Source organism: Megascapheus bottae, unplaced genomic scaffold (assembly GCF_031878675.1).
Source record: "Megascapheus bottae isolate mThoBot1 unplaced genomic scaffold, mThoBot2.hap1 HAP1_SCAFFOLD_48, whole genome shotgun sequence".
Lineage (NCBI taxonomy): Eukaryota > Metazoa > Chordata > Mammalia > Rodentia > Geomyidae > Megascapheus > Megascapheus bottae.
Window position 1 is genome coordinate 1,930,844 of NW_028327313.1, and position 12,121 is coordinate 1,942,964.

At 48.2% G+C, this 12,121-nt stretch overlaps 1 long non-coding RNA gene across 1 annotated transcript; it reads left to right on the forward strand.

Moving 5' to 3' along the window:
• The first annotated feature begins 1,842 nt into the window (after window positions 1-1,842).
• On the forward strand, window positions 1,843-5,722 carry LOC150040100 (uncharacterized). The gene is made up of 3 exons (XR_016534069.1): window positions 1,843-1,984; window positions 4,947-5,039; window positions 5,419-5,722. It is a non-coding gene; the product is annotated as an uncharacterized LOC150040100 (long non-coding RNA).
• Window positions 5,723-12,121: the final 6,399 nt, after the last annotated feature.

Here is a 12,121-nt window from a genome sequence, read left to right on the forward strand (position 1 = left end):
AGTGGTAGAGTGCTTGCCTAGCATGCAAGAAGACCCAGGGTTCAATTCCTCAGTACCACATACATAGAAAAAAGCTGGAAGTGGTGCTGAGGCTCAAGTGGTAGAGCTCTAACCATGAGAAAGTCCAAGAACAGTGCTCAGGCCCTGAGCTCAAGCCCAGGACTGGCCAAAAAAACAAACAAAAAAAAAAAACAAAAAAAAAAACTGGAGCCTAGAGTTTGGCCCAGTTCTTAAAGTGCTTGCCTAGCATGCAGGAAGACTCGGGTTCAATTTCTCAGTATCACATACATAGAAAAAAAAAGCCAGAAGTGGTGCTGAGGTTCAAGTGGCAGAGCCCTAGCCTTGAGAAAGTCCAAGGACAGTGCTCAGGCCCTGAGCTCAAGCCCAGGACTGGCAAAAAAAAAAAAAAAACTTTCTATCTATCTGAAGAGTTTTAGTAGCAGCATTTTTTTTCTAAGTAGAATATAGTTTTTCTTATGCCCTTATAAATGTCTTGCTTTAATTGGATCAAAGGTAAAAGTTAACATACATTAAATTAAATGCATGAGATTATTAAATATTTCCACACTCCCTACAATGAAGAGAAAAATTTATGTGTGGAAGGATCAGAAAAGAGATTACTAAAAGACCGGGAGTTTGGCCTAGTGGTAGAGTGCTTGCCTAGCATGCATGAAGGCCTGCTTTCAATTCCTCAGTCGCTAATACATAGAAAAAAGCCAGAGTGGTGCTGAGGCTCAAGTGGTGGTAGAGTTCTAGGCTTGAGAAAGTCCAAGGACAATGCTCAGGCCCTGAGCTCAAGCCCAGGACTGGCAAAAAAAAAATGAGATTACTAAAAGTATATCATAAGCCAAGTGCCAGTGGCTCGCACCTATAAGCTTAGCTGCCCAGAAAGCTGAGATCTGAGGATCATGATTTGATCCTAAGCCAGGAAACGTCTTGAGACCCTCATCTCCAGTTAAGCACCAAAAAGCCAGAAGTGGAGATGTGGCTCAAGTTGTTGATTGCTACCCTTGAGCAAAAAGGCTCAAGAGATGGCGCCCAGGCTACCAGCCCAAGGACCAGTTGCGGGGGTGGGGGGTAGCAGTGTATCATATGTCTTCTTTATCTTCATTTTGCTCATTTTTCATAATGCCTTTTTGAAAGGAGGCATGCTAAAAATGGAAGCAATGGTAGAATCCCAAATTCTGTAAATGTACAGTAAAATTAAAAGACAACAAAGAATTTTATAACTAATGAGTATTTCTGCTGAGCCTTAGTTGTCTTGTTATAAGGAAAAGGGATGATTTTCTAGTAGATATAAAAATAAGGTATAAAGAGGGGCTGGGAGTTTGGCCTAGTGGTTAAAGTGCTTGTCTAGCATTCACGAGGACCCGTGTCCCAGCCCCGCCCCGCGCTCCCCCGCGGTCCTGTTTCCATTCACTGCGCAGTCAGCTCGCGGCCGAGACGACGTGGAGCCCCATCGGTCCCCTCCGTTCGCGGGATGCCTTGTTGCAGAGCAGATCCCAGCGCTGTGGCGTGCACCCGTGAAGCCACCCGATCTTCTCACCACGCGCGTGCGTCCGCAGACGGCCAGGGCTGGACGTGGAGTAGATGAGGTCGCCACTGTCCGCGCTGACAAATGGATGTGTTGTGGGATAGTCTCCTGAAAGGCATAGCTGGAATCACAGATGTGCCCACCAATGTGCATGAAGCATATGGAGTCTCAGCACGGCTGCCTGGGTGCGTGCGCTGTGCTTTCACTTGACTGTGAATGAACTAACCCTTCTGTACCCTCACAAAGACAGCTGCAAATCTGTACATATATGGACACTCATCTAGAAACAGGTGTCTTCTTATTTTCAGTGCTGGGAAAAGAACTCCAGGCCTTCTGAACATTATGGAGACTCTCCGGGAGTGAGCTACACCCAAACCCTGAAAACAATTGGGATGTTACTCTAAGACCTCCTAAAGTGTCCCTGGCAACGTGAAAGCAAGCATGTAAAGTGTAAGAAGCAACGCTTGCTTGCTTTGTCTGAATAACGTGCCACTAATTATTGTCTCATGGTAGTATTGTATCATTTACGATTTTATTATCACTTTGCATTTGAAGTACTCATTGATTTTGAAAATCACAGCATACTCTATGTCATTTCTTAAGCTGTTAATGCTCCTAAAGCTTAAAAGGCTAGCATAGTGATTGTATATAGAGATTCTTTTTTTTTTTTCTTGCCAGTCCCAGGCTTAAGCTCAGGGCCTGATCACTGTCCTTGGGACTTTCTCAAGGCTTGCACTCTACCTACCACTTGAGCCTCAGCACCACTTCTGGCTTTTTTCTATGTATGTGGGACCTAGGAATCAAACCCGGGTCTCAATGCATGCTAGGCAAGCACTTTAGCACTAGGCCAAACACCCAGTGGTAGAGCACTAGCCTTGAGAAAGTTCAAGGACAGTGCTCAGGCCCTGAGCTCAAGCCCAGGACTGGCAAAAAAAAAAAAAAGGCTAGCATAGTTTGCACAAAAACGTTGGTGATTACCTTCCCTACATAGTAATGAAATTAATTCTGATTAGTAAAGTTTTTATTTCATTTTTTAATTTAGGCTGCCAGAAGCACTGTTTCTATTTATACAAAATGCTTTTGAATATATACCCTTGATCACAGATTTTGAAGAAATCATGTAAGATGATAAAGAATTTGAATGGTACAGTAGATATAAGATAAATACAGTTGCAAGAAAATTTGTTTTGACATCAATTTTTTTTGAAATTAAATGATTTTGTACACAAAGCTCTAATACTAAATAATCACAGGATACTTAGGGGGCAGTCAATGTGTACATTTTCAAAAAGTTAGATATTGTTGTTTTATATGAAAGTATAGTATAATCCCTATGTTTTCAGGCTTTAAAATAAACTGTTAGTGTTTTATAAGAAATTATAGTATGGTCCAAATGTTTTCAGGCCTTGGAATAAATGTTGAGTGCCTTGGAGACAGTAGCACAGGAGTTGGCCCAGGTATGGAAGGGTGGGGGAGGGGCAGAAACTGGAAAAGTCATGTTGGAGATGGCACCACAGCCTTGTCAGTGTGCTCACGCAGGTGGCCCTTGAGAGGGAGGAAGGACTTGACCTAGACACAGAGAAGGCACTTGAGGGCCTCTTTTCTATCGATCTCCTTCACCAAGACAAAGTTGACCCCTACCCCCAAACACACCCTGCATTTCTTTGGAGAATCCAAGAACAGATACACTGTAGTGCCTTCCAACACAATAAAGACAGCATCATTCCTTGACTAGGGTTCTGTGATGGAAGAGGAAGGTGACCTCTGCCTTGGTAGAGGCCAAGAGTTTATTCTTAAGGAAGCAAAGTTGGCACATACGGCCCCAGAGATTTCATGATGATCCCTCTTGCTGAGGTTGTCTGGGAGGTTTGAGGATCCTGTGAACACAGGACATGGACAGGTGTCTGTCCCTTAGTTACATGTTTCTAAAACATACTTTTTTGTTGTTCGTGGTCTTGGAGCTTGAACTCTGGGCCTGGCTGCTGTCCCCAAGCTCTTCAGCTCCAGGCTTCCACCCTACCCCTGGGTCTGGGCATTGTCCCTGAGCTCTTCAGCTCAAAGCTGCTGCTCTACCCCTTGAGCCACAGCACCACTTCTGGTTTTCTAGAGGTTAATGGGAGATAAAGAGTCTCATGAACTTTAGTACCCTGGCTGGCTTTGAACCACGATCCTTAGATCTCAGCTTCGTGCGTAGGTAAGGATTACAGGCATGAAGCACTGCACCTGGTTACAATTTTGGTTTTTTTTTTGTCAAGTTCCAAGTATTTTGTTTAATGGTTTTTGGTCTCTGTGCATTTTCAAACATGAGTTACAAGGATATTAGTAATTTGCTCCTATAACTTACTGTTTTGGCAAGCAGAGACAATGTGAGAGGGACTTCTCTTATTTCCTCACCTTTCAGCTCCTCTCTTGTCCATCTCTATTCTTAAAAGGGAGATTTTATTAAAATCCAAAACCAAAACGAATATTCTATCTCTGCTTCTACTTCTGAGGGTAGTAAATTTCCTCCTTCCCTGAAGAATCTCTCCCTCCCTTTCTGTCTCCGGTCCTCCTTTCTTTTTTTCATTTTCTGGGTTCCTTGTATTGAGGACTGAACTCAAAGTAAGAGTCTTAGAAGGACTTTCCTGCTGAAGCTGGCTTTGAACCTCATGAGATCTCAGCCTCCAGATCAGCAAGGATTACAGTTGTGAGCCACCTGCCATAGCTTTACTTGTCTTGTGTAAACATTGCTGTACTGACTGCTTTTCCTTTTCTTTCTTTTTTTTTTTTTTGCCAGTCCTGGGCTTGAGCCCTGTCCTTGGGCTTTCTCAAGGCTAAAGCTCTACCACTTGAGCCTCAGCACCACTTCCAGCTTTTTTCTATGTATGTGGTACCGAGGAATTGAACCTGGGTCTTCGTGCATGCTAGGCAAGCACTCTACCACTAGGCCAAACTCCCGAACCTCCATTGATAATTTTTATATGAATTTCTACTCCACCCTTCCTTCACCTCCTTGTGTGCACTGACTCAAAGCCTGTGGTTCCTTTATGTCTGTATAGGAAACTTGAACTTATAACCACGGTAGTTTGCAAAAAACGAACACTAGATGGCGCCCTTTGACCGTTGTAGCATTGCACATTGAAGGGTGGGTGATGGACATGGGGGAGGGAAAGAACACAGCACAGGGACCTGTGTATGTGGAGCTCCGTGATTTTCCTGGCATCATAAGTTCGCTGCACTGGTTTCTGCCTTGGTGGAGTCATCAGTACTCTGATACTTAAGCTTGTGCTCTTGCATTTTACATTAGTGATTGAACTCTCAGTAAATTCTGAGTAGAGCTGCAACTGCAGTTGGTGTGGATATATAGAGAACAGCTTCCCCATTCAAATCAAATACATTTTGTCATGTTTTCCCTTTGGCCTAACACTTTTAGCTCAAGTCTGTAGCCCCAGTCATTCAGGAGGCTGCAAGAAATCTGAGGACCAAGACTCAAAATTGTCCTCTACAATATGGCATCTGTCTCCAGGCAAGTGGATCCTCTTAACACCAGGATTTAGAGGAGGGAAGCACTCAGACTGATCAGCTATGGCTGGGCTGCGAGTGGGAGTGCCCATGTATCCAAATGGGATTGGTAGGGCGTCCATGTCAGCGACAGGCCATTCCTTTGGGCCTGTGTGGGTTGTCCTGCAGCCCTCCACCCATCCTGCATCAAGTCCCCAAACCTTTTCCTTTGAGGGGGTCCATTTCAAGTAGTAGATGCTTGTACACGTGGGTGGCTAGTGGGTTCAAGCTCTGTCAGGTGGGTAGTTTGATGGGAAATGGAAAGATTTTTTTTAAAAAAAAAGCCATGATGAGAAAAAGCTGCTCCTCCTTGTAACATCTCTTTATCTTCCACACCCCACCAGGGACCGCTGGATAGACCACAGGACCAGGGAGAGATGCCTAAACCACTCAGTACTGAGCAGAAGGCAGCCAGCTAGGAATCCGATCCAGTGCACCTTTGGTGTGTGTGGAGGTTTTGCTGAGCCAGGGATGCAAGGCGAGATTTGGGGGAAGAAGCAAGCCTCCTGTCCCGGCCCCTGAACACCCCTGGGCCTCTGGCTCCTGCTCCTGCTCCTGCTCCTGCCCCTGCCCCTGCCCCTCCTCCTCCCCAGCTCCCTCCCCCTGCCCCCACTGCAACCTCACAGCCCTCCCCTAGAAATAAAATAAAAGGACCCATTTGCTTGAATCACACTGTCTTTTGCTTGTGTTTGTATTCCACTCCCAAGATGAAAGGGGGTTGCATTCATTTCTGATGCCTGAGGCCAGGGCTGGCTGGAGAGAGAAGGTTCTTCGGGGTTGGGTTGTGGGGCAGGCGTATGGACACATGGACGATGGGGTGGGGGTGGTGGGATTGGTTGGGTTGGCCCCTGAACTCGCTGGCCGGTTTCTGGGAGTGTCCAAGCACCAGGGAGGGGACCTGAGGATGTGACTGACCAGGGAGACACCGGTGGCTGGCCGGCCCACCTTGCTAGTCCTGGAGAAGGACTGAGTGACACAGCAGTCCAAGCTTCTTCTGCTTCTGTAGCTGCTGCTGCTGCTTCTGCTTGTGCTTTCTTCACTCTCGGGGTGTCATGTGTAGAAGGGTGACAGTGACATTCCTCAGGAATAGGCTACATGACCACACACACACACACACACACACACACACACACACACACCGATACCCCTTCTCACAATTTTGTCCCCATTTCCCTCCTCCCACTCATGTCTTCCCCCCTCCCCTTCTGTATTTCAAATAAACAAAAACGTATCTACAATAGACCAGGTGACAGAGTCAGATACAGTCACCACCGCATCAGATGAACGGGGTGGGGGAGAAGAGAAAAGAAATCACATATTGGGGCCGGGAATTTGGCCTAGTGGTTAAAGTGCTTGCCTAGCATGCATGAAGACCCGGGTTCGATTCCTCAGTACCACATGCATAGAAAAAAGCCGGAAGTGGTGCTGAGGCTCAAGTGGTAGAGCTCTAGCCTTGAGAAAGTCCAAGGACAGTGCTCAGGCCCTGAGCTCAAGCACAGGACTGGCAAGAAAAAAAAAAAAAAAGAAATCACATATGGCACGCAGAACAACCATCACCATCTATTCATTTCCTTGCCGATCAAGTCATTCTTCATTCCCTGAACTGCCAAGGTTCTAGGGAGGGTGAGGGGAGGGGGGGAGGAGACAGATACCAAGCTCTCTGCCTCTCAGAGGGGGGGTTGGCATGCCCGGCAGGCAGGAAGGACCTTGCTCCCTCCTCTGTCTGCAGCCCTGAGCCATTGGACGGTTCCCGGCAGGTCAGGAGTTCTTGAATCAGACCCTGCCTGCCTTTTTTCTCTGCTGCTCCTCCATCCCTCCATCCATCCATCCATCCATCCATTCGTGCAGATGCCTGCTTTGACAGAAAACTGCAGAAGGACTCTCCTGCTCTCTCTCTCTCTCTCTCTCTCTCTCTCTCTCTCTCTCTCTCTCTCTCTCTCTCTATCTCTCTCTCTCTCTCTCTCTCTCTCTCCCTCCCTCCCTCCCTTCTGCACACCACCACCACACCCTCCCTGGTTTCTGTGAAGAGCTAGTCTACATTAGGCCCAGCCCAGCCCGGCCTGACTGGGATAGAAGAGCATAAGTGGCCGGATTTGGGGCGCTGTTTGGTGTGTGTGTGTGTGTGTGTGTGTGTGTGTGTGTGTGTGTGTGTGTGTGTGTCCCTGCATGTACTGATTATCAATGTCCATCTCACCTACTCTCTGCACCCTCCACCCACCCCAAGTCCTACTGACTGGACCGAACAGAAGGACAGACACGCCATGGGGATTCACAGCCCTGGTAGTTTCCGAAAGTTAACACTAGATGGTGGACACGCGCTGCTGGCCTAGGTCTTGTTGAATGGCCCAGGGACGGGGGGGGGGGGGGGGGGCGGGAAGGGAAGGGAAGGGAAGGGAAGGGAAGGGAAGGGGCCAGGGTCCACTTGTGGCATTTTTAGTGATTAATCATGATGAAGAATCTCAAAAGGGGGCCAGGAGTGTGACCCAGTGATAGAATACTTGCATAACATGCATGCATGAAGCCCTAGGTTCTCTGAACTGTGTACAGAGAAAAGCCAGAAGTGGTGCAGGCACTCCCTAGCCCCCAGAGAGATCAAGGCCAGAGGGTCCAGGCCAGAACTTGGAAGGAAGGAAGGAAGGAAGGAAGGAAGGAAGGAAGGAAGAGAGGGAGGGATGGAGGGAGGGAGGGAGGGAGGAAGAAAGGAAGGAAGGAGAGAGAAAAAAGAAAGAGAGAGAGAGAGAGAGAGAGAGAGAGAGAGAGAGAGAGAGAGAGAGAGAGAGAGAAAGTTTTGAGCTTAAGCTGGACTTGAATCTCTACCCACAGATGTCAGACTCCCCAGCACCTGGTTGAGCCACTGCAATGGACCGTGGTTTCCAGGCAGGCAGGGAGACTGGCAGACCCGCTGGCCCTAAAATACAGTTCTTTCTGGAGTACAGAAACAAAAGCAGGAGTGAACATAAGGACATATAATGTGAAGCTAATTAAAAGGACCTCCAGGATAGTGAAACAAAAGCCATATAATGAATGATTGTTGTCCTTAATGTACTATGTTGTCTCTCATCTCCTTTGCTGTCCCTTGTTATCTCATATTGGTATAGTATCTCACTTTGTTATCTAATATATTGAATTTATTTGTATTTGGATATTTGAAATTTGATAGGGAAGGGGGGAAAACCAAGACGGGTGGGGGGTGTGGGGGGGGGAGGGAAACGGGTACCAAGACATGTGAAAGGGTATCAATGTATGTGAATTAACGCACCTTCTATCTGGCAAATATCATGTAACCCTTTTACTAATTACAATAAAAAAGAAAAAAAAAGAAACAAAAGCAGAAGTGAACAAGAGTTGGTGGGGGTGGGGTGGGTAGAGACACATGGGCCGGCCGGCAGGCAGGCAGGCAGGCAGGCAGGCAGGCATCCACAAGTATCAGGCTGGATAGATCGACTAGTCACATTCAGGTGACCCAGTCAGTTACTGAGTTCTGGATGTTTGGGGGGCATTTCTTCCCAGGGAAGGGTGTAAGGATGAAGCCTGCCATTAAACAGAGCCTTATTTTTGATCAAAGGAAGGCAGGCACCCAGGTTTCCCTGCCCCCCACACACACCACCACCACCAGGAAGGCATGCATACTGTCACACAGACAACATGTGAATCCTTGAGGCTGAGGAAAGCATCCCTGTGGAAGGAATGCATTCTGTGGTCTCTCTTTGAAGCAAAGATGGCACGTTGATGTCACCTTACCCAGAATCATTGCTCCTTCCCCCAAATGGCTTCCTCCCCTTCCTCTTTTTCTATTTTTCTTCCTTTTTGGGGGGGTGGGTCCTGGGGCTCGAACTAGGCCCGGGTGGGCGCTCTTCACCTGAAGGCTGCCACCCTACCCTGGAGCCAAGCCCCACTTCCCATTTCCTAGAGATAAGTGTCTCTTGGGTCGGGTCGTCCTGTGGTACCCAGGCTGGCTCTGAACCTTAGTCCTCAGACAGACCTCAGCCTCCTGAGTGACCACCGTGCCTGGCAAGTTGGTCTTTCTTCTCTACTAACAGGAAGCCATTGGAGATGCGTATTGACTTACTTTTTTTTTTTTTTTGGTTGGTGGGTGGGGATGGTCTTGTGACTTGCACGCGCACCAAAAAAAAAATCATGGTGGGGCCGGGAATGCGGTTTCATGGGACAGTGCCTGCCTAGCCTACCTGAAACACTCAGTCAGTGTTAGGAAAAACTGGGGAAGAAAGAAGGAAACAGGCCGGATGATCTTCCACTGTTTACTGGGATAGATAGCGCAGCAGCAGCAGGGGACACAGCCTTCCCGCAGGCTTGGAGACTGTGTGGAACAGGGTTCAGGAGTGGAGTTTGTGAGGCCTGAGAAAGGAGGCAGGCAGGGGTGAATGAAAAAGTTGAAGAAACCCCTCCCCAACCCAAAACAAAACCAAGAAAACGTCCACAAGGGAAGGTCGGGCGGGGTGTGGGTGGGCTTTCTGTCTGGGCCCCCATGGTGGCATGTTTACAGGAGGGCAAGCTCGGGTACATTGGCTGTGCTGGAGTCAGACAGTCTGCTGCTGCTGCTGCTGCTGTTGCTGCTGCTGCTGCTGCTGCTGCTGCTGCTGCTGCAAGGTTTCCCTGGTACCACCTCCATAGGGGCGGGGGGGGGGGGATCCAGAAGTGTGGTGCTCTGGCTCAAGTGGCAGAGCTCTAGCCTTGAGAAAGAAGCCCAAAGACAGTTCTCAGGCCCTGAGTACAAGCCCCAGGACTGGCCAAAAAAAAAGACAGAGAAAGGAAAGAAACCTACCTCCTTTTCCTCCCTCCCCTTATCCATGTTTCCTAAGAAAACTGGTTTTCTTCTTTCTCCACCAAGTCACCAGATGTAAGTAAAATACAGAAATTTAGATGCTCAATAACTCTCTGGTTCAAAGTACAGAAAAAGAAAAGGGGGGAGGGAGGGAGAGAGAGGGAGAAAGGGAGAGAGAGAGAGAGAGAGAGAGACAGAGACAGAGACAGAGAGACACACACATACAGAGGGCCCCAAAGGGGAAACATGAAAAACACAGTATCAGGTCATTTTTAGGCTGAGGCCTACCCTCCAACCAGGCCTCTGAGACTGCCTCCTTCCTGGTGGGATTGCCTTCACTGGAGCCCTGCATTTGGAAGGTGTGCGCCCGGGCTGTCTTGTCTGTGAATGCCTAGCGGTACTTTCCCGTGCCTCCCGAACTGAAACTCAGGGCCTGGGCTTTCTCCAGGCCAGAGCTCTACCACGTCGTCAACCACAGCAGCAACAGCTGCAGCATTCGTTTCTGACTTCACTGAGGAATGGAAGCCGGGTCTTCCCGTTTGCTAAGCAAGCCCTCTCCCACTAGGCCAAACTCCCGGTCTCATCGATCCTACTTCCTTGAAACGATTTTCCTGAAGGTAGCGGTCGTGGAATTCCGGGCCTGCTAGCTGTTTGTCTTGTTGTTTGTTTGGTTCTCTGTAGTATTTGATTTTTCTTTCTTTTTTTTTTTAATTTCCCTTTGGTTGTTTCTCTTCCCCAGGCCCCACCCCCACACCCCAGGGTGAAGCCTAACAAGAATGTCAGGCCGTTGCCATGACAACATTTACAAGACAAAGCATAGTCCAGCTTCGTTTCTGGGGAGGAGCTGACTAGCTGAGTGGCTTGCCTTCACCCCACCCCCACCCCCACCCACCCGGCGTCTTCCCCCGCGGACACACACTGCACACACGCACACGCGCGGGGAAATGGCTCACGCTGCACTCTGTCTTGACAAACACAGCCTCTCGTGTGCTTGGCCTGATCCTTGGGCAGGAAAAGGCAGCTTTTGGAGTATTTTTTTCTGCTGCCGGCCACTTCCCTGCTTTCCTGGGCCAGCGATGGGCTGGCTGGCTTGTTTCCTGCTAGCTGACTGGTCAGACTGCTACCACTTGGCCTCTGCCGGTGGCGGAGTGAGTGCCGCCCCAGTCCACCGGGGACCCCCCTGGAGACAGACAGAATTGGGGGAGGGCGTGGGCATGTCTTGGCAGGACTGGGCTCTGCCCAGGACCCTTTGGTGAGACCGGGTGTGTGAGTACGAAATGCCCCGTGCGGCTGACCCCCACTTGGCTGACCTCCCTGTGGAGAGAGGAGAGAGGGGAGGAAGTCAGGAGTCTGGTCTCCTCTTCATTTTCCCAAGCTCAGGCCAAGCCATAGAAAAGCAGAAATGCTGTACACATCCCAGGGCATCACAGTACATGGAAACTGATTTCTTCCATCTAACTGGAAATGCACATTCTCTATCTTTTCTCTTTTTTTTTTTTTTTTTTACTTTTTTGGTGCTTGTTGTGGGGCTTGAACTCAGGGCCTAAGCACTGTCCTTGCACTTCTCTCAAGGCTAGAGCTCTACCCTTGAGCCTCAGCACCACTTCCAGCTTTTTTTTTTTCTATGTATGTGGTGCCGAGGAATCGAACTCGGGTCTTCGTGCATGCTAGGCAAGCACTCTACCACTAGGCCAAACTCCCAGCCCCCGCTCTATGTTTTTTAACATCAAATATTTTTGACATTGATATTTGGGAGAGTGAAAATAAGGCAGAAGCAATGAATGAGCACTTACAGAATGTAATTCCATGTTAAATTGAAATTCCTAGTACAAGAAAGAGAACATAGACATTTGGGTTTCCATGTAAAGATTTGATGATGATGATCTTGATCAAGGGTGCAGCTGTTCTTTCACCTACCTGAGACAGGATAGGTATGTGCAGAGTGGTATGAACATACATCCTAACTCGGTATAGCAGTAAAGATTCCACTTATGGGAATAAATAAAGCTAACCGTGGCTTTGGCAGTAACATGGTAATCTCTTGAGTTTCCTAGAGAATTTTTCCCACTCTTTCCTATGTCATGCTTTTCTCAATGGAAAGAATGGCAGTTGGTGACTGTGGTTCACTCTTATAATTTTAGCTACTCTGGAGGCTGAGATCTGGAAGATAGAGGTTCAAAGACAAAAGTGGGCTTTTAGAAAAGTCTTTAAAAATCCATTATCAACTAATGAGCAAAATAGCTGGGCAGGAGGTGTGGTTTGAG